Raw genomic sequence first — 27,794 nt, forward strand, 5'->3', positions numbered from 1 at the left:
TCATTGATCAATTGGAACTGAATTAGATCTTCTCTTTGTCGAAGATATCCATGTCCATCAGTATACATCCTCATAGAATATCATTGTTGAAGTATATAATGATCTCCTGGTTCTGCTCATTTCACTCAGCATCAGTTCAAGTAAGTCTTTCCAAGTCTCTCTGTATTCATCCCGCTGGTCATTCCTTACAGAACGATAATATTCCATAACATTCATATACTACAATCTATTCAGCCATTCTCCAATTGATGGGCATCCATTCATTTTCCAGTTCCTAGCCACTACAAAAAGGGCTGCCACAAACATTTTGGCACATATAGGTCCCTTTCCCTTCTTTCGTGTTTCTTTGGGATATAAGCCCAGTATTAATGGCTAAATCAAAGAGTATGCACAGTTTGATAACTTTTTGGGCATAATTCCAGATTGCTCTCCAGAATGGTTGGACTCGTTCACAACTCCACCAACAATGCATCAGTATCTAATTGGAACTTAAACTAATCCTTAAGAATATGTGGGTCAAAGAACAAATCATTTTTTTAAATTGTTCAGTTGTTTCAATTATGACCAACTTTTCGTGATCTCATTTGGGGTTTTCTTGGCAAAGATACTGCAATGTCTTACCATTTCCTTCTGAAGAACTGAAAAAAAAAACCAACAGGATTAAGTGACTTACCTAATATCATGCATCTGGTAAATATCTGAAGCCAAATTTGAACTCACAAAAATGTGTCTTCCTAACTCTAGGCTTAGTGCTCTATGCATGGTATCACTTAGAAACAATGACAAGTTCCATGAAAAATAATAACAACAATGAGATAACATTCCAAAAGTTGTGGGATGTAGCTAAAGTAGTATTTAGGGGGGAAATTATATATCTAAATATTTACATCAATAAAAGAAAGAAAAACCGAGCAATGTATTGGGCGTGTAACTAAAAAAAAAAAAAAAAAACACTAGAAAAAGCACAAATAAAAAAATCCCAATAAATGGAAAAAGAAGTTTGAAGCAGTTTTTCTGATGAAGGCCTCATCTCTCAAATGTACAGGGAATTGAGTCAAATTTATTTTTTTAAAGGAGCCCTCCTTCAATTGACAAATGATCAAAAGATATGATCTATTCCCAAAGGGCTATAAAGTCATGCGTATTCTTTGATCTAACAATACCATTAGGTATAATACTCAAAGAGATTTTAAAAAGAAAGGAAAGGACATATATGTCTAAAAATATTATAGAATTCTCTTCCCAGGTCAAAGAACTGGAAACTGAGGGGAGGCCCATCAATTTGGGAATGGTTGAATAAATTGTGGTATGTGATTATGATAGAATGTTATTGTTTTATTATAAATGATGAGCAGGAAAACCTGGAAAGTCCTCCATGAATTGAAGCAAAATGAAATATTCTATATACAAAATAATAGCAATGTTGTGGGATAATCAGCTGTGAATGACTGTTATTCTCAGCAATACAAGGATCCTCTGAAGGACTTATGATGAAAAATGCTATCCATCCTCAGAGAAAGAACTGATTCTCTCTAAATATACATTGATTCATACTTTTTTAACTTCATTTTTTGGTGAGGGTATTTTATTGGGGAGAGGGGAGATTTATGGGGTTTTTTTCTCCCTATAATAGGACTTTTATGAAAGTGTTTTGCATAACTTCACATGTGCCTTCTTAATGAGGGGTAAATATGGGGAGGAAGAGAAGAAATCTGAAACTTGAAGTTCTAAAAACAAAAGTAGAAAAATGTTTTACATGTAATTGGGGAAAACAAAACTATTAAATACATTAAAAATGAAAACAATAGAAATAGAGAGAGAAGAGACTTTAAAAGTCATCTAGTCTACCCTTTTTATTTTAAATGTGAGGAAACTGAGGTTTAGTTGAGAAATTTACCCAAATTTCTCAGACAAGTATTAAATGGCATACTTACTTTGAAAAAAATTTCTTTACAACATTATCCCTTGTACTCACTTCTGTTCTGACTTTTTCCCTCCCTCCTTCCATCCCCTCCCCTAGATGGCAAGCAATCCTATATATGTTAAATCTGTCACAGTATATCTTAGATACAATATATGTGTGCAGAACCGAACAGTTCTTGTTGCACAGGGAGAATTAGATTCAGAAGGTAAAAATAACCCAGGAAGAAAAACAAAAATGCAAGCAGTTTACATTCATTTCCCAGTGTTCTTTCTTTGGGTGTAGCTACTTCTGTCCATCATTGATCAATTGAAACTGAGTTAGATCTTCTCTTTGTCGAAGAAATCCACTTCTGTCAGAAAACGTCCTCATACAGTATCGTTGTTGAGGTATATAATGATCTCCTGGTTCTGCTCATTTCACTTAGCATCAGTTCATGTATGTCTCTCCAAGCCTCTCTATATTCATCCTGCTGATCATTTCTTATAGAACAATAATATTCCCTAACATTCATATACCACAATTTACTCAACCATTCTCCAATTAATGGGCATCCATTCATTTTCCAGTTTCTAGCCTATACAAATAGGGCTGCCACAAACATTTTGGTACATACAGGTCCCCTTCCCTTTTTTAGTATTTCTTTGGGATATAAGCCCAGTAGTAGCACTGCTGGATCAAAGTAGCCCAAAATTTTTATTTCAAATTCTGCACTTTTATCCCTTCACCTCTCAATTGGGAATTGATATACCAATTCTTTTTTTTTTCTTTGAATAATAGCTTTTTATTTTCAAAATATATGCAAAGATAGTTTTTCAACATTCACACTTACAAAACCTTGTGTTCCAATTTTTCCTTCCTCCCTTCCCTTAACTCCCTCCCCCAAACAGCAAAAAATCCAATATATGTTAAACATGTACAATTCTTCTATACCTATTTCCACATTTATCATGCTGCACAAGAAAAATCAGACCAAAAATGGAAAAAATGAGAAAGCAAACAATGACAAAAAAGGTTAAAATATTATGTTGAAATTCACATTCAGTCCCCATAGTTCTCTTTCTGGATGCAGATAGCTCTCTCCATCATAAATCTATTAGATAGGCCCGAATCAGTTCATTGTTGAAAAGAGCCCCATTCATCAGATTTCATTATTGCATAATCTTGTTGCTGTTTGCAGTGTTCTCTTGGTTCTATTCATTTAACTTAGCGTCAATGTAAGTCTCTCCAGGCTTTTCGGAAATCATCTTGCTGATGATTTTTTATAGAAGATTTTTTATAGATTTTTTATATGATGACTTTTTATAAAACAATGATATTCCATAACATTCTTACATCATAACTTAGTTAGCCATTCTGCATTTGCTGGGCATCCACTCAGTTTCCAGTTCCTTGCCAATACAAAAAGGGCTGCTACAAACATTTTTGCACGTGTGAGTGTTTTTCCCTTTTTTATGATCTCTTTGGGATATAGAACCAGTAGTGACACTGCTAGATCAAAGGATATGCACAGTTTGATGGCCCTTTGGGCATAGTACCATATCACTCCCCAGAATGGTTGAATCAGTTCACAACTCCAACAGCAATGTACTAGTGTCCCAGTTTTCCCACATCCCTTCCAATATTTATTCTTATCTTTTCCTGCCATCTTAGCCAATCTGAGAGGTGTGTAGTGGTATCTAAGAGTTGTCTTACTTTGCATTTTTCTGATCAATAGTGTTTTAGAGCATTTTTTCATATGACTGGAAATAGTTTTAATTTCTTCATTTGAAAATTGTCTGTTCGTATCTTTTGACCATTTATTAATTGGAGAATGGCTTAGATATACCAGTTCCAAGTGGACATAAACTCAACTAGAAATGAAAGCAGTTTATATAATAATCCATTTTTAAAAATTTTATCAAATTTTGAAATATTTAAAAGTTAAATGATTATTGCATTTTAGTATTCCCAAGGACCTGTGATTTCCTCTGTTTGAACTTTTGCTCTACCAATGTTAATCACAAACCCTCTTTATTTTAATATCACTGCCTCCCCACTTTCACTCTAACTCTTCTACATCCAAATAGTAAACAATACTTAACAATCAACATTCTGATATGATTTTCTTTGAAGTTAATTAGGCTAGTCTTCTGTTGACAGATATATACTCTGTGACTTGATTCATAAACCAAGTCTTTCCAAGATCCTATGAACTTCCAGAGTTCTCGATCAGTTTTTTACTTTTATGCATTAGTCAGTCAATAAGCCTTTAATAAGTGTCAACCATGTGTCAGGCAGTATGATAAGAGATGAAAATACTAAGAAAGGCAAAAGAAAGTCCCTGATCTCAAGGAGCTCACTATATAGTGGGAGACAAAATATTCAAGGTAGTACAGAATAAATTATAAATTATCAAATAAGAGAAGCTACTAGTATTAAAAGCGATTGGGAAAGGTTTCCTATAAAAGATGGGATTTTATTTGGAACTTGAAGGTAGCCATAGAAATCAGTAGGCTGAGTTGAAGAGGAAGAGTATTCCAAATAGACAGAGAAAAAAAATCCCCAATTAAACACCAAAATAAAAATCCTGAAATTCAAAGGAGATTAATAAAAATTGAAAGTAATAAGATCCCCTCCCCCCAAAAAACCCATTGATTAACAAATAAATCTAGGAGCTGGTTTTCACGGGGGGAACCCCAACAACAATAAAACAGATAAACTATTGATTAATTTTATTTAGAAAAAAAGAAAAAAACAATTATTATTTAAAGAATGCGTATATCACTTATAAAGATGAAATTAAAGCAATAATTAAGAATTATTTTGCCAAAATATATGCCAATAAATCTGAAAATTTAAGTGAAATAGATAAAATTTATAAAAATATAAACTACCCAAAACAGAAAAGAAAATAGACTACTAAAATTAGCCTATCTTTGAAAAAGAAATTGAACAAGCTACTAATGAGCTTCCTAAGAAAAAATTCTTAAGCCCAGATGGATTCAAAAGCAAAATGTACCACTTAAGTAACAATTAACCCCAACATTATATAAACTGTTGGAAAAAATTGCTTAAAAAGTAGTCCTACTAAATTCTTTTTATGCTACAAATATGATTTTGATACCTAAACTGGAGAGAGCAAAAACACAGAAAGAAAACTATAGACCAATTTCCTTAATGAATAACAATGTGAAAAAATTTAAAGAAAATACTAACAAAGAGATTGTAACAATATATCACAAAGATCATGTATTATGAGATGGGATTTATATTAGGAATGCAGGGATAGCAAAACTAGCAACATAATTGATCATGTCAATTACAATAAGAACTTAAATGAGATGATCATATCAATAGACATAGAAAAAAGCATTTGATAAACTATAACATTCATTTCTATTAAAAACAAAAAGCACTAGAAATCATAGGAATAAATGGAGTATTCATTAAAAGAAATAGTATATATCTAAAATCAAGAGCAAATGTTATTTGTAACATTAAAGCCTTCCCAATAAGATCATGAGTGAAGCAAGGATGTCCACTGTCATTTTTGTTATTCAGTATTGTATTAGAAACATATCTATAGCAATGAGAGAAGAAAAAAAAGACATCAAAGGAATGAAAATTGGCAATAAGGAAACAAAATCGTCACTCTTTTGTAGATGATATGATGGTATACTTAGAAAATCTTAGAGAATCAATTAAAAAACCAGGTAAAACATTTACCAACTTCAGCAAAGCTATAGGTTATAAAATATACTCACATAAATCATCAGCAATTCTATACACTATCAACAAAATTCAGGAGAAAGGAATAAAAAGAGAAATTCCATTTAAAAATAACTACAGACATATGAAAGTTATGGAATATTATTGTTCTGTAAGGAATGACCAGCAGGATGAATACAGAGAGGACTGGTGAGACTTACATGAACTGATGCTAAGTGAAATGAGCAGAACCAGGAGATCATTGTTGAGGTATATGATGATACTGTTTGAGGATGTATTCTGATGGAAGTGGATCTCTTCGATAAAGAGAGCTAATTCAGTTTCAATTGATTAAGGATGGACAGAAGCAGCTACACCCAAAGAAAGAACACTGGGAAATGAATATAAACTGCTTGCATTTTTGTTTTTCTTCCTGGGTTATTTATACCTTCTGAATCCAATTCTCCCTGTGCAACAAGAAAACTGTTCCGTTCTGCACACATATATTGTATCTAGGATATACTGTAACCTATTTAACATGTAAAGGACTGCTTGCCATCTGGGGGAGGGGGTAAAAGGAGGGAGGGGAAAAATCGGAACAGAAGTGAGTGCAAGGGATAATGCTGTAAAAAATTACCCTGGCATGGGTTCTATCAATAAAAAGTTATTAAAAAAATAAAAAATATATAAATAACTACAGACAATATAAAATGCTCGGGAGTCTACTGTAGTGTGTTTTCTAGAACACACGTTGGAGTGCCAAAATGTAGTGTGCTTTCTAGAGCTTCACTTTGAGGTGTCAAAATGTACCAGCTGGACTAGATCTCTGGAGTATCTCAGGATCAGCCCAAGTCCTTGGTCTTAGAGGAGGAATGGTGAGGCAGGGACCCATATGGATGGTCAAATACGGACTCCATTTATTTCAAGTTCTTTTAGTCTTAAATATCTTAGTACAATTACATCACTGCAGCACACTGAGCATGTGCTAACTATAAGCACCCTACTATTATTATCTAAATGCCTCTTTACTGCAAGTTATCTCTGCTTCAAGTAGAATAGAGGTTGTCATGCCCTCCTGACTTCTCAGGAAGACTGAGACTTCCTCAAGGGAATATGAGAGCTGAAACAGACATTGTCAGCAGATTCCCTCTGGGCTGACGGGCTTTACACATCACTGAGAGTTCTCCCACTGTCTGTGGCCCTCTACAGCCTGCCTACTAAAACAAGTCCTGGGATTATATGAACACAATTACAAAATACTTTTCACATAAATAAATATAGATATGAAATATTGGAGAAACAATCATTATTCATGGATAGACCAAGGCAATATTTAAAAAAATGAGAATTCTACCTAAGTTAATTTACTTCTCCAGTCTCATATCAATCAAGTTACCAAAGAATTATTTTTATAGAGCCAAAACAAATAGCAACAAAATTCATTTGGAAGAAGAAAGAATACCAAATGAATTAATTGGGGTGGGAGGGAGAGGATGTTAAGGAGGCATATTATAAAAGCTAATTTGCAGTTCCTTCAAGTGTTATGATTCACAGCAGTGGGGGTTTTTGGACTTAGGCATGGTCCTTAACAGAGGCAGCCTAGCAGTTCCAGATTTCAAGCTAATTACAAAGCAATAATTATCAAAACAATGTGCTACTAGCTTGGAAATGGAGTAGTGGATTAGAAAAGATAGATTAGATACATAATACACAGTAGTAAATGACCATAGTAATCTAGTGTTTGAAAAACTCAATTATTTAAACTTTTGAGGTAAGAATTTAAGATGTGAGAAAAATTGCTGGGAAAACTGGAAAATAGTTTTGGCAGAAACTAGACACATAACATTTCATAACACATACCAAGATGAGGTGAAAAGGTAAAAGGTGACATCATAAGTAAATTGGGGGATATTGGAAAATATATCTGTTAAATCTATGAATTAGGAAAGCAGTCATGATGAAATAAGATAAAGGAGATGTTAGGAAGAAAAATAGGTAATTTTAATTACATGAAATGAAAAAACTTTTGCACAAAGTTAATACAGCCCAAATTAAAAGGAAAACAAGAAACTGGGAAATAATTTGCTACTAATTTTTTCCAATAAGGACCTCATTTCTTACATGTCTAGAGAACTTGAATCAAATTTTTGAAAATAAGAGCCATTACTCAGATGATAAATAGTCAAAGGATATCCTAGAAGAAGAAATCAAAGCTATCAATAGTCACATAAAAATGTTCTAACTCCTACTGACTAGAAAAATTAAAATTAAAACAAGTCTTAGATACTACCTCATGACAGGAAAAAAACTGTCATATGCTGGAAAAGATATGGAAAAATTGAGGTACTAATACACTGTTGGTGGAATTGTGAACTAGTATAACCATTCTGGCAAAACAGATTGGAATTATGCTCAAAGCACTATAAATCTTTGCATACCTTTTGACTCAGAAATAACACTAGTAGGTCTGTATCCTAAAGAGATTAAAGAAAAGGGGAAAAGATCTATTTATACAAAAATATTTATAGTTAACTCTTTTTGGGGTGGCAAAGAATTGCACAGTAAGAGGATGTCCATTAACTGAGGAATAGCTGAACAAGTTATGCTGTATTATGGTCAAATACCACTGTGGTATAAGAAATGATGAGTGACAGGGGTAAGCCAAGGTAATATAATAAAAATGACAATTCTACCTAAATTAATCTACTTATTCTTAATCCACCAATTAAAATGCCAAAAATTATTTTATAGAGCTAGAAAAAAATAACTCATCTAGAAGAAGAAAAGGTCAAGAATATCAAGGGAATTGATGGAAAAAAATGCAAAGGAAAATGGCCTAACCATTCCAGATCTAAAACTATATTATGAAGCAGTGGTCAACAAAATCATTTGATATGGCTAAGAAATAGAGTAATAGATTAGTGGAATAGGTCAGTTACACAAGACCCAATAGTCAATGACTATAGTAATGTAGTGCTCAATAAATCAAAAAACTCCAGCTTCTAGGATAAGAAGTCACTATTTAACAAAAATTGCTGATAAAATTTGAAAATAGTATGGTAGGCATTGACCAACATCTAATACCCTACAACAAGATAAGGTCAAAATGGGTTTATGGTTAGACATAAAGCATGATACTATAAAATTGGAAGAACAAGGGATAGTCTATCTGTTGGATCTGTGAAGAAGGGAGGAATTTATGGCCAAAGAAGGACCAGAGAACATTATGAAATACAAAATGGAGAATTTTGATTACATTAAATTAGAAAGGTTTTGCACAAACTAAATCAATTCAGCCAACATTAGAAAGAAAACAGAAAAGTGGGGGGGGGAAATTTACAGCCATGATAAAGACCTCATTTCAAAAATATAGAGAGAATTGACTCAAATTTAGAAGAATACAAGTCATTCTCCAATTAATAAATTGTCAAAGGATATGAAAAGACAATTATTATAAGAAGAAATCAAAACCATTTCTAACTCTGAAAAAATACTCTAAATCACTACTAATTAGAGAAATGCAAATTAAAACTACTCTGAGGTATCACCTTTACACCTCTCAGATTGGCTAAGACGACAGGAAAAATAATGATATATGTTGGAAGGGATGTGAGAAAATTGGGACAGTAATGCATTGTTGGTAGAGTTGTGAAACTCAACGATGTGTTTAATTTATGTGGGATTACTTGCTACCTTGGGGAGTAGGGAAGAGGAAGAAAAATTTGGAACACAAGGTTTTGCAAAGGTGAATGTTGAAAACTATATTTGTATGTATTTAAAAAAGAAAATACTATTAAAAATAAAAAAAAATGTTTAAAACTATCTTTATGTGTATTTAGAAAAGTAAAATACTATTAAAAATGAATGTTGAAAACTATCTTTACTTGTTTTTGGAAAAAAAATGCTATTTTAAAAAGGTATTGATAAGCAGGATGATTTTAAAAAAATTTGTAAGTCTTATGTGAATTGATATAAAGTGAAGTGTGGGATCAAGGTAACATTGTACAAAGTAACAGCAATATCAAAAGAATGATCAACTTTGAAAGACTTGGCTACTCTGATCAAGACTGATCTAAAACAATTATAAAAGATCTATGATGAAAAATACTGTCTACTTCCAGAGAAAGAACTGATGCACTCTAAATGCAGATGTTACCATTAAAAAAAACTTTATTTTTATAATTTTATTTTGTTTGAGTTTTCTTTTTTAAGACAGCTAATATGGTAATGTTTTGCATGACCTTTCATGTATAATTGAATTCAAATTGCTTGCCTTCTCAAGGAGGGGTGAGGATGGAGGGAGAGAGAAATGGAAAGCGAGAATTTGGAATTCAAAATTCTTTTTTTGTTTAAAATTTTCTTGTTAAAATTTTTTTACATGTAATTGGGAAATATTTAATGCAATACATAAACATATTATGACTTTTGTTCATTAGTAAAATTGCCTAACTTTAAAAATCATTTCAATATTCCCTTGCACTATAGACACCAAGCCTGAATATGTTAAAGTCTATACTTGCCCAGGGTCATACAGCTAGGAAGTATTACCTGTCTAAGGTCAGATTTGAACTCAGAGCTTCCTAACTCCAGGAACAGGCTCTATCTACTGTAGCATCTAGCTGCCCTTATCTAAAATTCTTAATACACAATAGTAAATAATATAGTATCATGAAGCTCTTCCCCAAGCAAAGGAAGGAAGATGCTACTGTCCCCTTACTTCAGTATCAGAAATCGTCATCTTTGATTTTTATGTTGCCCACTTGCCTACTTCATCCTAACCCTCAACAGAAGAGAAATAAGAACCCATTTTTTAATCTCTAACCATCCTTGCTTAAAAGGAGCTATAAAGATAAATAAAAAATAAATAGAGAAGCTATACCTGCCCAACCCTTCCCTGTTTTCCATAGTGATAACTCCACTGCCCATTAAACATAGTTTGCCTAGTAGATAAATGATCTAGCCCTAATCTAATCAGGCTTACTCATTTGAGGTGTAAAGGAGTAAGAAATGGGCAGGGCTGGAGAGCCTGTTGGCATTTTACCCTGTTTGAACCCCTTCCTAGGAAGCTGGGCAGTACAGAAAAAGGCACCAACTTCCTACTCCCAGCTGAGCCACAATGAATCAGAGAAGGAAAAAAAAAAAGAATAAACCCATGAACAAACATAATATATTTGGCAATAAATTACTCATAGTAACTCCAAGTTCCAAAGACCTTAACTCGAGGAGCATAAAGGTGCTGCCATGAGATCTGGGGCTGCCCCTGCCCTGTGAGAGCCCTTTCTCAGACTTCTCCCTTCTCTGCTGTCACTATTGAGCTTTTTTCAAGTTCGAGTTTGCTCCTTTCAGTTGTCTTATTATCTTTTCAGGGGCACCGAATGTCAGGCCTCTCCTGTGTTAACACACCAGATCTTTATTTTCTTTTGTCCCCAGAGGCTGGCCTATCCACCAGCCTTCACAATCTTTTCTCTCTAGCTTCCTCCTTCCACAGCTTGCTTTGTTTTACCACTCATTAAGAGGTCACAGATTCTAACCCTCTGGTCAGTTGGGCTCCCTTCAGCTGAAGTGACCTAGATCCAATCCCAGTTACTTTTAACCCCTTCTAAGAACAAGGTGTGAGTTCTTTTCCCCTAAAAAACAAAACAAAACAAAACAGTCCTTTCTTGATGTTATGTGGTGCAAATCCAAAATTATATTGGGTTATGACCGGTGTTAGGACTTTATGGGAATAGATTTCTAAACCAAGGGGCAAAGGTTTTATTATGATGCTAAGAATAGTCTGTATTCCAAGAGAAATTAGCAAGGAAAGAACTTTTAACAATTAACAAGGGAAAATACAGGTTCTTTAATGGAACTCTCAATTAACCAGGAGGAAGACTCCATTAAAAGGAAAATGCCATAAAGTAAGAGGATGACACTAACTGGTGGGCTGAACTCATAGAGAAGTTAGCAGAATAACCCCAAAAGGGTATTAGTAGGGAAAGGGAATTATGCCATGGTGGGCTAAGCCTAAAAGGGATTTAGCACCCTAAAAAGAGTTAGCTGTAATAAGGAGTAAAATGCCATAAGACAGGAGTGCTAAACCTAAAAGGCCTGGGGTGAGGATTTGCTATACAAGTAATTCTTTTATAGGGGAAATGTAACTGTGGGGCTTTTACATCATAACTTGGCTTTCTGATTGGATAATAAAGATGGGGTTTCTAGAGACTCCCTACTTGGAGACTGTAATCAAAAGTCTTGAACAAAAAGCCCAAGTAAGGCTGATATGATCTTATTAGTGTCCTTCCCTGATTGACTCCAGGAATGTCATAATTCTATCAGTGCTTCAGGCTTTCTCTCCTAACTCCATCACCTTCCCTCTTCAATTGCCACATTACCTAAATGCAATGCTGAGATATAAAGTGTCCTAACCACTACTATGAACTAGACCACTGTTTCTTTGAGTCTTCAAAATGACAAAATGTTACAAAGCCATGCCATTTAATCTAAGCTCTGTCAAGAACATACTTAAATTTTTTATCTTTAAAAAATTATTTTTATTTTTAATAATAACTTTCTATTTTTCAACATACATGCAAAGATAGTTTTCAGCATTCACCCTTGCAAAATCTTGTGTTCCATATTTTTCTCTCTCCCTCCCCACTTGGCTCCTCTCTTAGACAGTATAATCCATTATAGTTTAAACATGTGCAATTCTTCTATATCTATTTCCACATTTAGCATGCTGGACAGAAAAATCAGATCAAAAGAAACGAGAAAGAAAAAAACAAATAAGCAAACAATAGCAACAAAAGGTGAAAATACTATGTTGTGATTCCCATTCACTCCCCACAGTCCTCTCTGGATACAGATGGCTCTTTCCATCCCAAGTCTATGGAATTGCCCTGAATCACCTCTTTTTTTTTTGAAAAGAGCCAAGTTCATCAGAGTTGATCATCACATAATCTTGTTGCCATGTTCAACATGGTTTTACTTATTTCCCTCAGCATCAGTCCATGTAAGTCTCTCCAGGGTTTTCCAAGGCCATCTTGTTGATGGTTTCTTATAGAACAATAATATTCCATTACATTCATATACCATAACTTATTCAGCTATTGCCCAAATCATGAGCATCCACTCAGTTTTCAGAAAAACATATTTTTCAAAAAGAAGCTGTATATATATACTAAAGAAGGGAAAGTGATTCTCTTTTCCAATTTTTGTGAGTCTCCAGTTATTTCAGGGCAAGTTGGGTAATCCTTAAAATTTGATTAATTTTTCACTAAATATATATATACTCTTGTGGCATAGTAGAGAGTTGGTCTCAGAATAGAAAGACCTGGATTCAAGTCTAACCTCTGATCCTTAATATCAAATATAGGATTGCAAAAAAAACAAAAACAAACAAAAAAAACAAACAAAAACCTATTTTATTGAAAACTCACTCAAGGTAAGCACTTACCAGCTGCTTAGAAAAGGCAATACAAGGACACTTTCAATGACTCTCATAAGAACTTTAGAATCAATACTGGCACAGGCCCACCCACTATGGCATGCCCTCATCAAAGAAGGGGTCATGCTTTATGAGTAAAGCAGAATTGAATTAGCCCAGAAGAAATGAGAGATACATCACATTAGAGAAGCCATCCCAAATTTTCATATGGACTATTTGTGTCTGACCTGGAGTAGAGCATTCTGGTCTGGATGGGTCTGAACAGCCACAGTTGGATGCACTGTAACTTGACTCTACAATAGTGATGTCATTTTGGTCCTCTCCAAGAATGAAGGAATTCAACCAACTGGTACCTACTGGCTGTGTCAGTCTTGACATGACACTCAATCTCTTGGGGGCTCTAGGGAACTTTCCAGGAAAGTGCATCGCAGAGAGATGCCATTCTGCATTTTTTTTGGGGGGGGGAGAGTTCTCCTTAGCAAGAAATGCACAATACCAATTACATCAGAGAGCCAATTTTCATCCCTTTTGGTAATGGAAAATAGAAAAAAGTCTCATTTGTATATCAAAAACAAAAACAACCATCATCATCATCAATAACAACAACAACAACACAAACTAGGAAGGACTAATACCAAACAGACATTTAACAAAACCCAATATGGAAGGGGCCCGAATCACCCCATTGTTGAAAAGTGCACATCATCAGAGTTGATCTTATTGTTGCCATGTACAATGTTCTCCTGGTTCTACTCATTTCACTTAGAAGCAATTTGTGTAAATCTCTCCAGATCTTTCTGAAATCATCCTGTTGATCTCAGCATTGACTTTATTTTAAGATAATAGCTTTTTATTTTCAAAATACATGCAGAGAGCTGTGTGACCCTGAGCAAGTCACAACCCCAATTGCTTCAGCAAAAACAAAAACAAAAACAAAATACATGCAAAGATAATTTGCAACACTCACCCTTACAAAACCCTGTGCTCCAAATTTTTCTCCCTCCCTCTCTTCCACCTCCTTCCCATGACAGGAAATAATCCAATGTATGTTTATTTATTTAAATACAATATATGTATACATATTTATACAATTACCTTGTTGCACAGGAAAGATTGGATTTAGAAAGAAGGTAAAAATAACCTGAGAAGAAAAAACCAAAAATGCAAGCAAACTGTAACAGAAAGAGCGGAAATGTTATGTTGTGGTCCATACTCATTTCCCAGTGTTCTTTCTCTGAGTGTAGCTGGTTCTGTTCATTACAAATTAATTTGAACTGATTTGGATCCTCTCATTGTTGGAGAGGACTACGTCCATCAGAATTGATCATCATGTAGTATTGTTATTGAAGTGTATAATGATCTCCTAGTTCTGCTCATTTCACTTAGCATCAGTTCATGTAAGTTTCTACAAGCCTCTCTGTATTCATCCTGTTGGTCATTTCTTATGAACAATAATATTCCATAACATTCATATACCACAATTTATTCAGCCATTTTCCAATTGATGGACATCCACTCAGTTTCCAGTTTCTGGCCACTACAAAGAGGGCTGCCACAAACATTCTTGCACATACAGCTCCCTTTCTCTTCTTTAAGATCTCTTTGGGATATAAGCCCAATAGTAACACTGCTGGATCAAAAGGTATGCACAGTTTGATAACTTTTTTGAGTATAGTTTCAAATTGCTCTCCAGAATGGTTGGATCTGTTTACAACTCCACCAACAATGCATTAGTGTCCCAGTTTTCCGGCATCCCCTCCAACATTCATCATTATTTTTTCTTGTCATCTTAGCCAATCTGACAGGTGTGTAGTGGTATCTCAGAGTTATCTTAATATGCATTTCTTTGATCAACAATGATTTGCAATCCAATGTATGTTAAACAGATGCAATTCTTCTATACATATTTTCACAATTATCATGTTGCATATGAAAAATCATATCAGAAAGGGAAAAAAATGAGAAAGAAAACAAAAGCAAGCAAGGAACAACAAAAAAATGTGAAAATACTGTGTTATGATCCACAGTCAGTCCCTATAGTCCTCTTTTTGGGTATAGATGGCTCTCTCCATCACAAGTCTATTGTTATTGGCCTGAATCACCTCATTTCAACATCCATTTTAATAAGATCTTGAGTTCCAAATTTTCCTCCCTTCCTGTCTTATTTCTCCTCTCCTCAAGACAGCAAGCAATCCTATATAGGTTATACATGTACATTCATTTAAAATATATTTCCATATAAGTTATGTTGTGAAAGAAAAATCAGAACTAAAGGGAAAAACCATTCAAAGAAAAAAAAAGGGTGAAAACATTATCCTTCAATCCACATTCAGTCTTCCTAGGTTTCCCTCTGGATGTGGATTGCATTTTCTATCACAAGTCTATTAGAATGGTCTTGGATCGGTGCATTGCTGAGAAGAACTTAAATCCACTACAGGTGATCATCACACAGTTTTTCTAAGTTGCTGTGTACAATGTTCTCTCATTCTTCTCACTTCACTTAACATCAGTTCATGTAAGTTTTCCCAGGCTTTTCTGAAATCAACATGTTCATCATTTCTTATAGTACAATAGTATTCCCTTACATTCCCTAACTTATTCAGTCATTCCCCATTTGGTGGGTATCCACTCAATTTCCTTGCCACTACAAAAAGAACTGCTGCTACAAACATTTTTGCACATGTGGGTCCTTTTCCCTCTTTTATGATCTATTTTCATCTCATCTCTATTGTACAAACCTATCCACCTGTCCTCTTAACACATAAAGTCTGGACAAAATTTTGGAGATATGTCTCAAAAAATCCCTCTTGTCTGTGTCTGTACCCACAGAACTCCTGAGTTTATTTTGATTCCCAGAAAAAGCTTTCAGCTCCTCTGCAATTATTCAGCCTAACAGGACATTGGAAATAGAAAAAAAATTCATTTGTATAACAAAAAAGCTATTAAGGATTAACACTAAACAAACAGATATTTAAGAAAACCTACCCATTTCCAATGTGGAATTATACAGTCTATATGACTCACTGCACCCTGGAAGTAACAAGCCAAGTTTGCTAATACATGTCATTGTGCTAGGTCTCATTGCTCCTTAGTTCCGGTCTCTCCTCTGTTGTCAGTTTGGCATCTGGTTCTGGCTGCTTCTCTGGGGGTAGAGAGGAGTGTGCATTGTACAAGTAACTCTCTTCAGAATGGGCCTCTTTCCATGTTCATGTGTAGAGCTTGATGTCTGTCTCAGTTGCTGGGGCTCCTCTCTTGGGGCTACACAGATGTAGCATAGGCTTCCTTCCAAGTTCACATGTATTCAGCATCTCTGACTCATCTGGCCTGCCATTGTTTCCAGGTCTTTGTGGTTAACTCACCATCCATCTGCGTCTTCGGTCATTAGCCTACATTATCCATCTTAGGCAGAAGTAGATCTGTTCCACATACCTATCCCCGGAGCCCCAGTGCACAAGAGGGGAAGGGCTTACCAAAGTCCTCTAGGTAAAAGTCTGCTCCTTTTTTACTTGCAAACATCTAGAATAAGTCATCTGTACCTGATGCTTTTATTTTCTTACTACTCACTCCTTAAATCCCTGTAATTTGGCTTTCACTTCTCCTTTACTGAAACTCTCCTAATATCAAAATTCATTTGCCATTTTCTTTCCAGATATCATTTGCTTTGTAGCAACTAATCTTGTTGAATTTCTACCCTTTTAATACGAAGAATTGAAAACTATCTACCAGCATTTGAAAATATACTCCAATTCACTAATAAGAAAAACACAATTTAGAACAGCTCTGAGATTCTATTTTATACCCTGCATATCAGAGAAAAGGATAGAAAATGGAAACAGTGAGTGTTGGAAGGGTTGTGGGATCAGAGACGCAGTCATGTACTAATGGTTTGCATTCTAGAAAGCTATAGAAATATGTGGAAAATGGGATTATATTGTTTGTACCCTTTTGATCCAGCGATCTCACTACTAAGTAATTATTCCAAAGAAGTAAAAAACAGACAGGTCAAGATACACCAAAATGTTCCTGGCAGCACTTTTTGTGGCAACAATGAACTGGAAATAAAATGGGGGCTCACTATTAGAAAATGTGTAAATAAACTGTGATATAGATATAAAATGGAATATTATTGTATAACCAGAAACAACAAACATAATAAATTTAAACATGAAGGAAGATTTATATGGACTAATGGAGAGTTAAGTAAACAGAATCAGTACAATATATACCCTGATGAAAATGGAAAGGGGACTAAGAGGAATTTTGTGTAACTAACCAACAGTGTGGTCCCAGAGAATAGATAATAAAACATATTTTGCCTGCTAGTGGCAGAGAAGCAAGGTACTACATACAGCAAGGTACTATTTAGTGTGAATAATGAGTACCCTAGAGCTATTGCATATATTCAATGTAACAGTCATGTAAAATATGATCGTTAGTTCCAGCCCAATGGAAATATGCCATGTGAATTCAAACAATTCTGCTTTATGGGATTTCTTATTCACACTATTCAGGACTTAGCTCTATTAGAATAGAACATTCCTTATTGTCAGATAATAACCTGCATTTATATAGCACCCTATAGATATCATCTCATTTTAATTTCACAACAGCTCTAGGAGGTAGTTGCTATTATTATCCCCATTTCACAAATGAAGAAATTGAGACAGTATTTCAGTGACTTGAGTAGGGTCACACAAAGTCTGAAGCTGGATTTTTAACTCAGGACTTCCTGATTCCTGGATGAGCACTCTAACCACAGTGCCACCTAGTTGTACTGCCTCTAAGTATATACTTATAACTAAATATTATTATGCATTCACCATTAAGCAATGATGGGAACATGGGTATAAAGAATATATAACAAATTCAACATAGTAGTTCCAAAACTGTCTTCTTGTTTTTGTCTCACACTGAACTTTCTCCTGTTCTCTTCTCTCTTCATTTTAACATTTTTATTGACACTCCTTATCTTAAAAAAAAAAAAAAATCAGTTTCTACACAAAGAAAACCAACACAAACCAGATTAAAAGGGAAGTACAAAACTGGGGAAAAAAATTTTTATAGCTGGTGATTTTAATAAAGGTCTCATTTCTAAAATATATAAAGAACTATGTCAAATTTATAAGAATACAAGTCATTCTCCAACTGATGTGGTCAAAAGATATGAATAGATAATTTTCAGATGATGAAATTAAAGCCATTCCTACTCATGAAAAAATGCTCTAGATCACTATTGAATAGAGAAGTGCAAATTAAAACAACTCTGATGTATCGCCTCACACTTCTCAGATTGACTAAGATAATAGGAAAAAATAGAGATAAATGTTGGAGAGGATGTATTAAAATTAAGACACTAATATATGTTGATTATGAAATGATCCAGTGAGTCTGGAGAGCAATTTGGAACTATACCCATAGCGCTATAAAACTTTGCATATCCTATGATCCAGCAGTGTTACTACTGGATCTGTATCCCAAGGAAATCATAAAGCAGTGGAAAGGATTCACTTATGCAAAAATGTTTGTAGTAGCCCTTTTTTTAGTGGCAAAGATCTGGAAAGTGAGTGTATACCCATCAAATGGAATATGGTTGAATAAGTTATGGTATACAAAAGTAATGGAATATTATTGTTCTATAAAAAATGATGAACAATTTGATTTTAGGAAGGCCTGGAAAGATTTACATGAACTGATGCTGAGCAAAACAAATAGAATCACTAATACATTGTGCATAAGGTAACATCTCACAATCTTGTGAGTTGATCAACTATGAAAGACTTGGTTCTTCTCAGCAGTGATTCAAAGCAATCCCAATAAACTCTGGATAGAAAAAAATTATCTGCATCCAGAGAAAGAACTATGGAGAATGAATATAAATCAACACATGCTATGTTCCCTTTTTTTTTCTTTTTATTCTTTTTTTTTCCTCTCATGGTTTTTCCATTTTGTTCTGATTTTTTTTGTCCGAACATGATTCATAAAGAAATGTATATTTTTTATATTTAATAATAGAGGTGATTTTATTTATTTTTTATTTACAAAATAATATGCATGGGTAATTTTTCAACACTGACCCTGCAAAACCTTCTCTTCCAAATTTTCTCCTCCTTCCCTCCACTCCTCCCTAGATGGCAGGTATTCCAATACATGTTAAAATATATGTTAACTCCAATATGAGTATACATATCCATACAGTTATCTTGCTACACAAGAAAAATCGGATCTAGAAAAAAAAACCTGAAAAAGAAAACAAAAATGCTAGCAAATAACAACAGAAAGAGTGAGAATGCTATGTTGTATTTCTCCCTCAGTTCCTGCAGTCCTCTCTTTGGGTGTAGATGGCTGTCTTCATTATTGAACAACTGGAACTGATCTGAATTAATTCATTATTGAAGAGGGCCACGTCCATCAGAATTGGTCATCATATAGTATTATGGTTGAAGTATATAATGATCTCCTGGTTCTGCTCATTTCACTTAGCATCAGTTCATGTAAATCTCTCCAATCCTCTCTGTATTCATTCTGTTGATCATTTCTCAATAATATTCCATAACATTCATAGACCATAACTTATTCAGCCACTCAGTTTCCAGTTTCTAGCCACTACAAAAAAGGGCTGCCACAAACATTTTTGCACATGTGGGTCTCTTTCCCTCCTTAAAGATCTCTTTGGGATATAAGCCCAGTAGTAACATTTCTGGGTCAAAGAGTATGCACAATTTGATAACTTTTTGAACATAATTCCAGATTGCTCTCCAGAATGGTTGGATCTGTTCACAATTCCACCAACAATGTATCAGTGTTAAGGGACAGGTCAATTCTCCGAGATCCTCCACAGCTGTGGATCATAGCATTTGAAGGAGTGGCAGAGCAGCCTTTGCTGACACAGGTGTTGCGGACTGGGAATGAGATAAATTGGAGACAGAGGGAAGAGGAGAGAGGTCAGACAACTCAAAAGTCTTTCATTCAGAGAGGTCAGAGAACAGCAATTGCCTCTCAGTCTCCTTGTATCAGCCTCTCACAAGAGGAAATCCATTCTGAGTTGGATCTCCAGCAGCCACTGTCAGGCCCCTGTATATTCCAACAGCTCTCCTGTGTATTCCAACATATGGCACCTGAACGTAGGATAAGAATTATAAGAAGAACCAGAGCTGTTAGTGAAAAGGATCCTCCCAGAGTTAAGGAAGAAGAGCTCTGATAATTCTTTTTTAGTCGGGGTAATAAAATGGGCCATCACATCAAAGGGCCAAGCCAGGAGACTGATGAGAGATTTAAATGCCTGTTCTGACTACAAATCTCTTCTTCTTTTGAAAGTTTGCCTACCTTGGCGAGATTTATATAAACTGATGCTGAGTGAAATGAGCAGAACCAGGAGATCGTTATATATCTCAACAATAATACTGTTTGAGGATGTATTCTGATGGAAGTAGATTCCTTTGACAAAGAGATCTAATTCAATTTCAATTGATCAAGGATGGACAGAAACAGCTACACCCAAAGAAAGAACACTGGGAAATGAATGTAAAGTGTTTGCATTTTTGTTTTTCTTCCTGGGTTATTTCTACCTTCGTAATCCAATTCTTCCTGTGCAACAAGAGAACTGTTCCGTTCTGCACACATATATTGTACCTACTGTGACATATTTAACCTGTATAGGACTGTTTGCCATCTGGGGGAGGGAGTGGAGGGAGGGAGGGAAAAAATCGGAACAGAAGCAAGTGCAAGAGATAATGTTGTAAAAAATTGCCCAGACATGAACTCTGTCAATAAAAAGTTATAATTAGTAAAAAAAAGAAAAAAAAAAGTTTGCTTCCATGATATATCACAAGATCAACACCTGTTACAACCATCCAGAAGTGATAGTGCCACTTGCATTTCTCAGTGTGTGGATGATGCTGTGTGTGGGGGGTAAGGGGGAGGGGGAAGGAGAGGGAGGAAGAACAGCAAAAAAACAAAAACCAGGGAATTGTTAAGGGAGAGGTCTCCACAGCTGTGGATCATGGCATCTGAAGTGCAAGGCAGCTTTTGTTGACACAGGTGTTGTGGACTGGGAACGAGATAAATTGGAGGCAGAGGGAAGAGGTGAGAGGTCAGATATAACACAAGGGCCTCTCAGTCAGAGAGAACAAAGAGCAGCAACTGCCTCTCAGTCTCCTTGTATCAGCCTCTCACACGAGGAGCTCCATTCTGGGTTGGATCTCCAGCAGCCACTGTCAGGTGGCTCCCCTGTATTCCAATAGCTCTCCCGTGTATTCCAACATATCAGTGTCCCAGTTTTCCCACATCCCCTCCAATATTCGTCATTATCTTTTCCTGTCATCTTAGCCAATCTGAGAGGTGTGTAGTGGTATCTCAGAGTTGTCTTAATTTGCATTTCTCTGATTAAAAGTGATTTGGAGCACCTAAGAAATATATATATTTAAAAGAATTAATGTACATGTATAACTAGAAAAATAAAGGAAACAATTTTAAAAACAATAACATGCTCCTTTCCTCTCATTATAGCTATAAAGAGATAGTGATGTGTTCAGGAAAACTCCTAGATTGTAAGGTGAGAGATTTGGAAGCATCATGCCCCAAGCAATCATAGGGAAGATAAGAGTTAAGGGGTGTGTTTAGGAAGAAAGATAATGAGTTCAAAACGTGCTAGAGAAAGGTAATACTTATTCACTGACTGACAGATTACCTTACAAGAAACTTATGACTTCTTAGACACATGACAGATGACTCATATATGGTAAAGAATTGCCACAGATGTCATGATCTGCGCTGTGTCCTTGATATTCTTGGTGAGGTTCTGGGTGGTCATCTTAGAGTCACCACTTTGCATTAGAACATCCATTGTGGATTGCAAAGATGTGACTCTTTGGGAGGAGGGGTTATAGATTTTCTTTCTTTTTGTTTTTTTCACTTGTATTACTTCTGCCAGAACAAATGTTAAAAACAAGCTATTATGAAAGTATCTAAATTGAGCAAGGCACTCTAAAAGATCCTAAGGACTTTGCCATCACAGAGATAGCTTATGATTAAATCAGAGCTGCCGATTTACCTTCAGTAGAAATTTATTTTCCTTAAAAGGCAACAAAGCTGCCCCAGAATTCAATTGGCCCCTTCCTCCATTCACACAACTTCCTGGTCACTGAAAGACATAAAAAAATCCTATTCACTTTGACTTAGTGGATCTCCAAAGACTGCTAAAGTTACCATATCCAAAATTTCAGGAAAGTTATGTATCACTATATCCTTGTAGTGTTACAGCAAAATTACTCTCCTTTTGTTAACAGTTCAATGCCTTTTACTTGTTTTGTCCCAGAATTGAATTTGAACTCATAAGTTTCTGGCCTTAAGATTGCCCTGAACAATATCTCTTTAAATACTTGAAGGCAGCATTTTCTTCTCAGGGTGAATCTCCCTGAAAGTTGCAAAGAGACAAATTTAGGCTTAATTTTATGGAAAAAATGCTTATCCATTAAAGCAATGAAAAAGTGAAGTGTGTTGTCTTTGGAAACATGTTCCTTCTAATTGGAGATCATTAAACAAACCTGGGTGACCTTACAGAAGTCACTTCTAGTGTTGCAGTTGGCTCTGAGATTCATTCCAGCTCTGAGATGTTCTTATTCTAGAGACTCCTATTTCCAACATCAAACTAGAGGAAGGAGGGGAAAGGAATCAGAGACTATGCCTGAAGACCTAACCAAAAGTGTAATTTAGATACATCCACTGTCGGGAACATATGCTAGGAGTTTACTTTTTTCCAAGATCTAGAGTGCACCTGGGACTATGCCTCGTATTCTCTGTCCTTCCTTATCCCCTGCCAAGAAGGCAATTCTTCCTTCCAAAATTCCCCTCATAGCTTCACCATTCAGTAGTCTTTCCACTATATACCATCTGGCCTTATAGAAACATGATTTAATTCTATTTCCTCCTTTTTAGTATAGCTGCAATGCTTCCAAAAAGCAGAACTTTCACAATGTACATATTATGGATAGAAGGCTAGGAAGGAGCAGAGTTCATCCAATTAGTACCAGCAATGTTTTGCAACAAAGTCCAGAAAGTAACTTGGTTTTCTGCCTAATGGTGGTATTGAGAAATAATCTAGCAATCATTCTAGAAATAATATTAGTAATTCTTTTGTTAAATTGCTTTTATATCTTTCATTCTTGTAAGTCAATAAGCTTTTACAGAGATCAATTATATCTATTCTGTCTGTCTATCTATCTATCTGACTCCCATTTCATCCAAGACTATCTCCACTAGCTGCTGGATCTGTATTTTGCCATTAAACTCTGAAGGGGAAAGTGAGGCAGGTGATCTTATACAGCCCTCCCTCACTCAAATCCAATTCACTTGCATGCCATGGCATCACTTCTATGATGTCATGGTTCTTTTCGCAAAAGAAGGACAAATAACCACACTGATCTATTTACCTATCTACCTACTTATCTTTATTTCATTTCTGCATGCAGCTAAACTAATGTATAAAGAATTATGTCTCTCCTGAGAGGTAGTGAAACCTACTACAAAGACCACTGGACTGGAAATCTGGAAGCCTGATTTTGGGGGCTGCTGCCACTGTGACAGTAAAAATGATCAAAGAACTTGGAGTTGGGAGATCTTTATTCACATTCTGGTTTTTCCACTTACTTAAAGCTTGACATTAGGGTAGCAACTTCTTCCTTACAGATTTCATGTCCTTACAAGGGGTTGTATGTAACTTAATGATCTCGGACAATATCTAGCCCAAATCACTTCACTTCTCTGAATCTCAATTCCTTCATTTGTAATATGATGGTTTGGGACTAAATCATCTCTCTGGTCCCTTCCAGTTCTAAAGGTTTATAGGACTTTGCAACATTTGCAGAAGCAGATTCTTTTTTTATTATGGTTGGACTTTATAGATTTGACTCCTAAAAGAACTCTTATTTTTTCAAATACTGGGCCAATTAAAAAACCAAAAGAGACATATGCCTTTACAAAAGAAAATTGGGAAATACATTTTTTCTTTTGATTTATCATAGCCATAAAATGGCTATTTTTGAAAAAGCAGGAATCTATTTACTGATTCTATTTGGTGGTCTAATGAATAAATTTAATGGAAACACAGAGGAAAAACTGTGTTTGTGGTAATAAAAATAGAAAAAACCCAAATTATGAAAAGTAGATCAAGAATGAAGAATAAGTGCAAAATTTGGTTCAAAAACTTACTATGCACAATTTAATAAATTGTGCATACCCTTTGATCCAGCAGTGTTTCTATTGGGCTTATATCCCAAAGAAATACTAAAGAAGGGAAAGGGACCTGTAGGTGCCAAAATGTTTGTGGCAGCTCTGTTTGTAGTGGCTAGAAACTGGAAATTGAATGGATGCCCATCAATTGGAGAATGGCTGGGTAAATTGTGGTATATGTATGTTATGGAATATTATTGTTCTGTAAGAAATGACCAGCAGGATGAATACAGAGAGGCTTGGAGAGACTTACATGAATTGATGCTAAGTGAAATAAGCAGAACCAGGAGATCATTATACACTTCGACAACGATATTGTATGAGGATGTATTCTGAAGGAAGTGGATTTCTTTGACAAAGAGACCTAACTGAGTTTCAGTTGATAAATGATGGACAGAAGCAGCTACACCCAAAGAAAGAACACTGGGAAATGAATGTGAACTATTTGCATCTTTGTTTTCCTTCCCGGGTTATTTTTACCTTCTGAATCCAATTCTCCCTGTGCAACAAGAGAACTGTTCAGTTTTGCAAACATATACTGTATCTAGGATATACTGCAACATATTTAACATATATAGGACTGCTTGCCATCTAGGGGAGGGAGTGAAGGGAGGGAGGGGAAAAATCGGAACAGAAACGAGTGCAAGGGATAATGTTATAAAAAAAATTACCCTGGCATAGATTCTGTCAATATAAAGTTATTATTAAATAAAATTTTAAAAAAATTAAAAAAAAATTTACTATGGCCAGCAAGTTATGAAAAGGGAGTACTCCTAATATATTGTTAGAAATTGATGCAAATTTAAAAAAAGAAAGTTTCAGTTAGAGAATGTAACCTATTGCAACACTTTCTTTGATGCTTTCATGCATCCATGACCTCATCACCATAAGAACTTTATTCATGGCTTCTTATCCTATACCATTCTGGTCAAAGTCTTCCCATAAAATTTCTAGCAAAACTATTGGTATAATTGTGAGCTAATTCTGGAGAGTGATTTGCAACTATGCCCAAAGGTCTATAAAACTGTGCAAAATATAAACTATAAAACCCTTTGACCCTGGAATACAACTACTATAACTATATCACAAAGAAATCAAAAACAGGGAAATGGACCTATTTGTACAAAAAAAAAATGTATATCGTAGCTCTTTTAGTGGTGGCAAAGTATTGGAAATCGAGGGGATGTTCATTTACATGAACTGAAGTGAGCAGAACCAGAATAAGATATGCAATAACAGTAACATTGATAATGATTAATTGTGATTGACTCAGCTATTCTCAGTAATACAATTGTCTAAGACAATTCCAAAGGACTCATGATGAAAAATAATGTTCATCTCCAGGGAAAGAATTGATGGAGTCTTAATGCAATTCAAAGTATACTATTTTTTCATTTTCTTTATTTTTTCTATTTTTTTTTGTTTGTTTCTTTAGTCTGTCTTTCAGAACATAACTAATATGGAGATATATTTTTCATGATTGCATTTGTATAATTTATATAAATTGCTTACCATCTTAAGGATGGAGCAAGGTAAAAAGGTAGTTAATTTGGAACTCAACATCTTAAAAAAAAGTTAAATTGGTGATTCAAGGCAATTCAAATAGACTTGTGATGATAAGTGCCATCCAAATTCAGAGAGAGAACTATGGAGACTGACTATGGATCAAAGCATACTATTTTCACTTTTGTTGTTGTTTGCTTTTTTTCCCCTTGTGGTTTTTTTTTTTTTTTTTTTTTGGCCTTTTGATCTGATTGATCTGATTTTTCTTGTGTAGAATAATGATTATGGAAATAGATTTAGAAGAATTATACATATTTAATTAAATCAGATTGCTTGCTGTCTTGGGGAAGGGGAAGAGGAGGAGAGAGAAAAATTTGGTTTACAGGTTTTGCAAAAGTGAATATTGAAAACTATCTTTGCATGTATTTGGAAAAATAAAATCCTATTAAAATGAATGTTAAAATGAGTTTGTACATGAAATGGGCAAAATAATAAAATATCATTTGAAACAAAATAAAATAAAGCAAAACTTCAAGCAAGTATCCATCCTACAAGCTGGAAATTTGCTGATTCTTTTAAGCTGGTGGATGCTAGTGAAGAATGTTCACTATTTCTCATCCTCAGTAAAATTTTCTAAAGATTTTCATTAGTTCATTGAAATATGCCATGTTAGCCACCTTAAGAAATGAAATTCAGTTTCTGGTTTATTTACACTACACTACAATTCTGGATTGCCTCCCAGATAGAGGAGGAGTAATGGAAGATTCAGAGCAAAGATGGCAGCATGCAGACTTCCTGAAACTGCACAAAAATGTCAAAAAGTGTGTTATATTCACATACTCAAGAAGGAAAGAAAACACAACTCACATCAACATAAATTTGTGCTTCTCATTCCTAGATGATAGAGTTGCCTAATTGTGATGACCGCGTATTTAAAATCAGCCAGAATCAGGAATTCAGGTTAAGGGAAAAATCTTCAATCTTTATTCTCAGTAGAGGTGAAGAAGGATTGCGATAGCAATATGGGCAGTGAAGAAGGATTGCTATAGCAATGCGAGCAGTTGTGACAAGACACCAGCCAGCAGTCTCTTTCTGCTTCCCTTTCCACTCCCCTGCCTTCACTCACCAAAATCGTCATTTCCTATACAACACATCAGGACTTGCACAAAGAGTGCGCAAAGGCCATTCTTTTTCCAAGCTTATATATTAATAGAGTATGGTCCAATTACTATTTAGCCTCACGTGCTTGGGACCTCAGTGCATCAACTCGAGCCTCAGCCCATTACATCTCCCACTTTCTTTTGTTTTAGAACACAGGTGGTCATGCCATCCCTGACTCCTCAGGAAGGTCAGAGCCCCCAAGGGGAGGTGACCACGCCCTCCCTGACTTCTCAGGAAAGGAGGTGAAAGCACTGAAAAGGAGGTGATCACAACTCCCCTGACTTCTCGGGAAGGGAGGTGAAAGCACTAAAAAGGAGATGATCACACCCTCTCTGACATCTCAGGAAGGGAGATGAAAAGCATCAAAGGGAAGTGGGGGTTGCTAGCGGGTCTCTGGGCTTAAGGGTCTTATTAGAAACAGGTATGCACAAACCCATCAGCATGGGAGGTATTACACAAGCACACAGCAATAACGCAGAGGCTATTAGTGAAGACTCTCCCCACGGTCAGTGCAGGTTTGATGTGGTGTAACAAACATGAATTGTACATGCAAGTAATGGTATAACAAACAATATAAATCAACATGGTTTTGTAAAAGATTGCCAGAAGTCCTAGAAGGAGAATATGTAAACAGCAGTCACACATATGCCTTCTCCAATAACCAAGAGATAGTCCAAAACCAATCTATTGTCCATTGCTTCACATATCAGGGAATCCAATGATTCCCCCCAAGTTTTTGAAGTCCTGCAAAAGTCTTTTTATGTGTTAGGGAATCCAATGATTCCAGCAGATTTTGAAGTCCTGCAACAGTCTTATCATTTCTCAGAAAATCCAATGATTCCTGAGGGCTTTCAAGTCTTATGT

General features: G+C 35.3%; 1 pseudogene; it reads right to left on the reverse strand.

Moving 5' to 3' along the window:
* Positions 1-27,794, reverse strand: part of LOC127546997 (2-acylglycerol O-acyltransferase 2-like) — a 33,331-nt pseudogene that overhangs the window by 1,702 nt on the left and 3,835 nt on the right.

This window comes from Antechinus flavipes, chromosome 2, assembly GCF_016432865.1.
Source record: "Antechinus flavipes isolate AdamAnt ecotype Samford, QLD, Australia chromosome 2, AdamAnt_v2, whole genome shotgun sequence".
In the NCBI taxonomy this organism is placed as follows: Eukaryota; Metazoa; Chordata; class Mammalia; order Dasyuromorphia; family Dasyuridae; genus Antechinus; species Antechinus flavipes.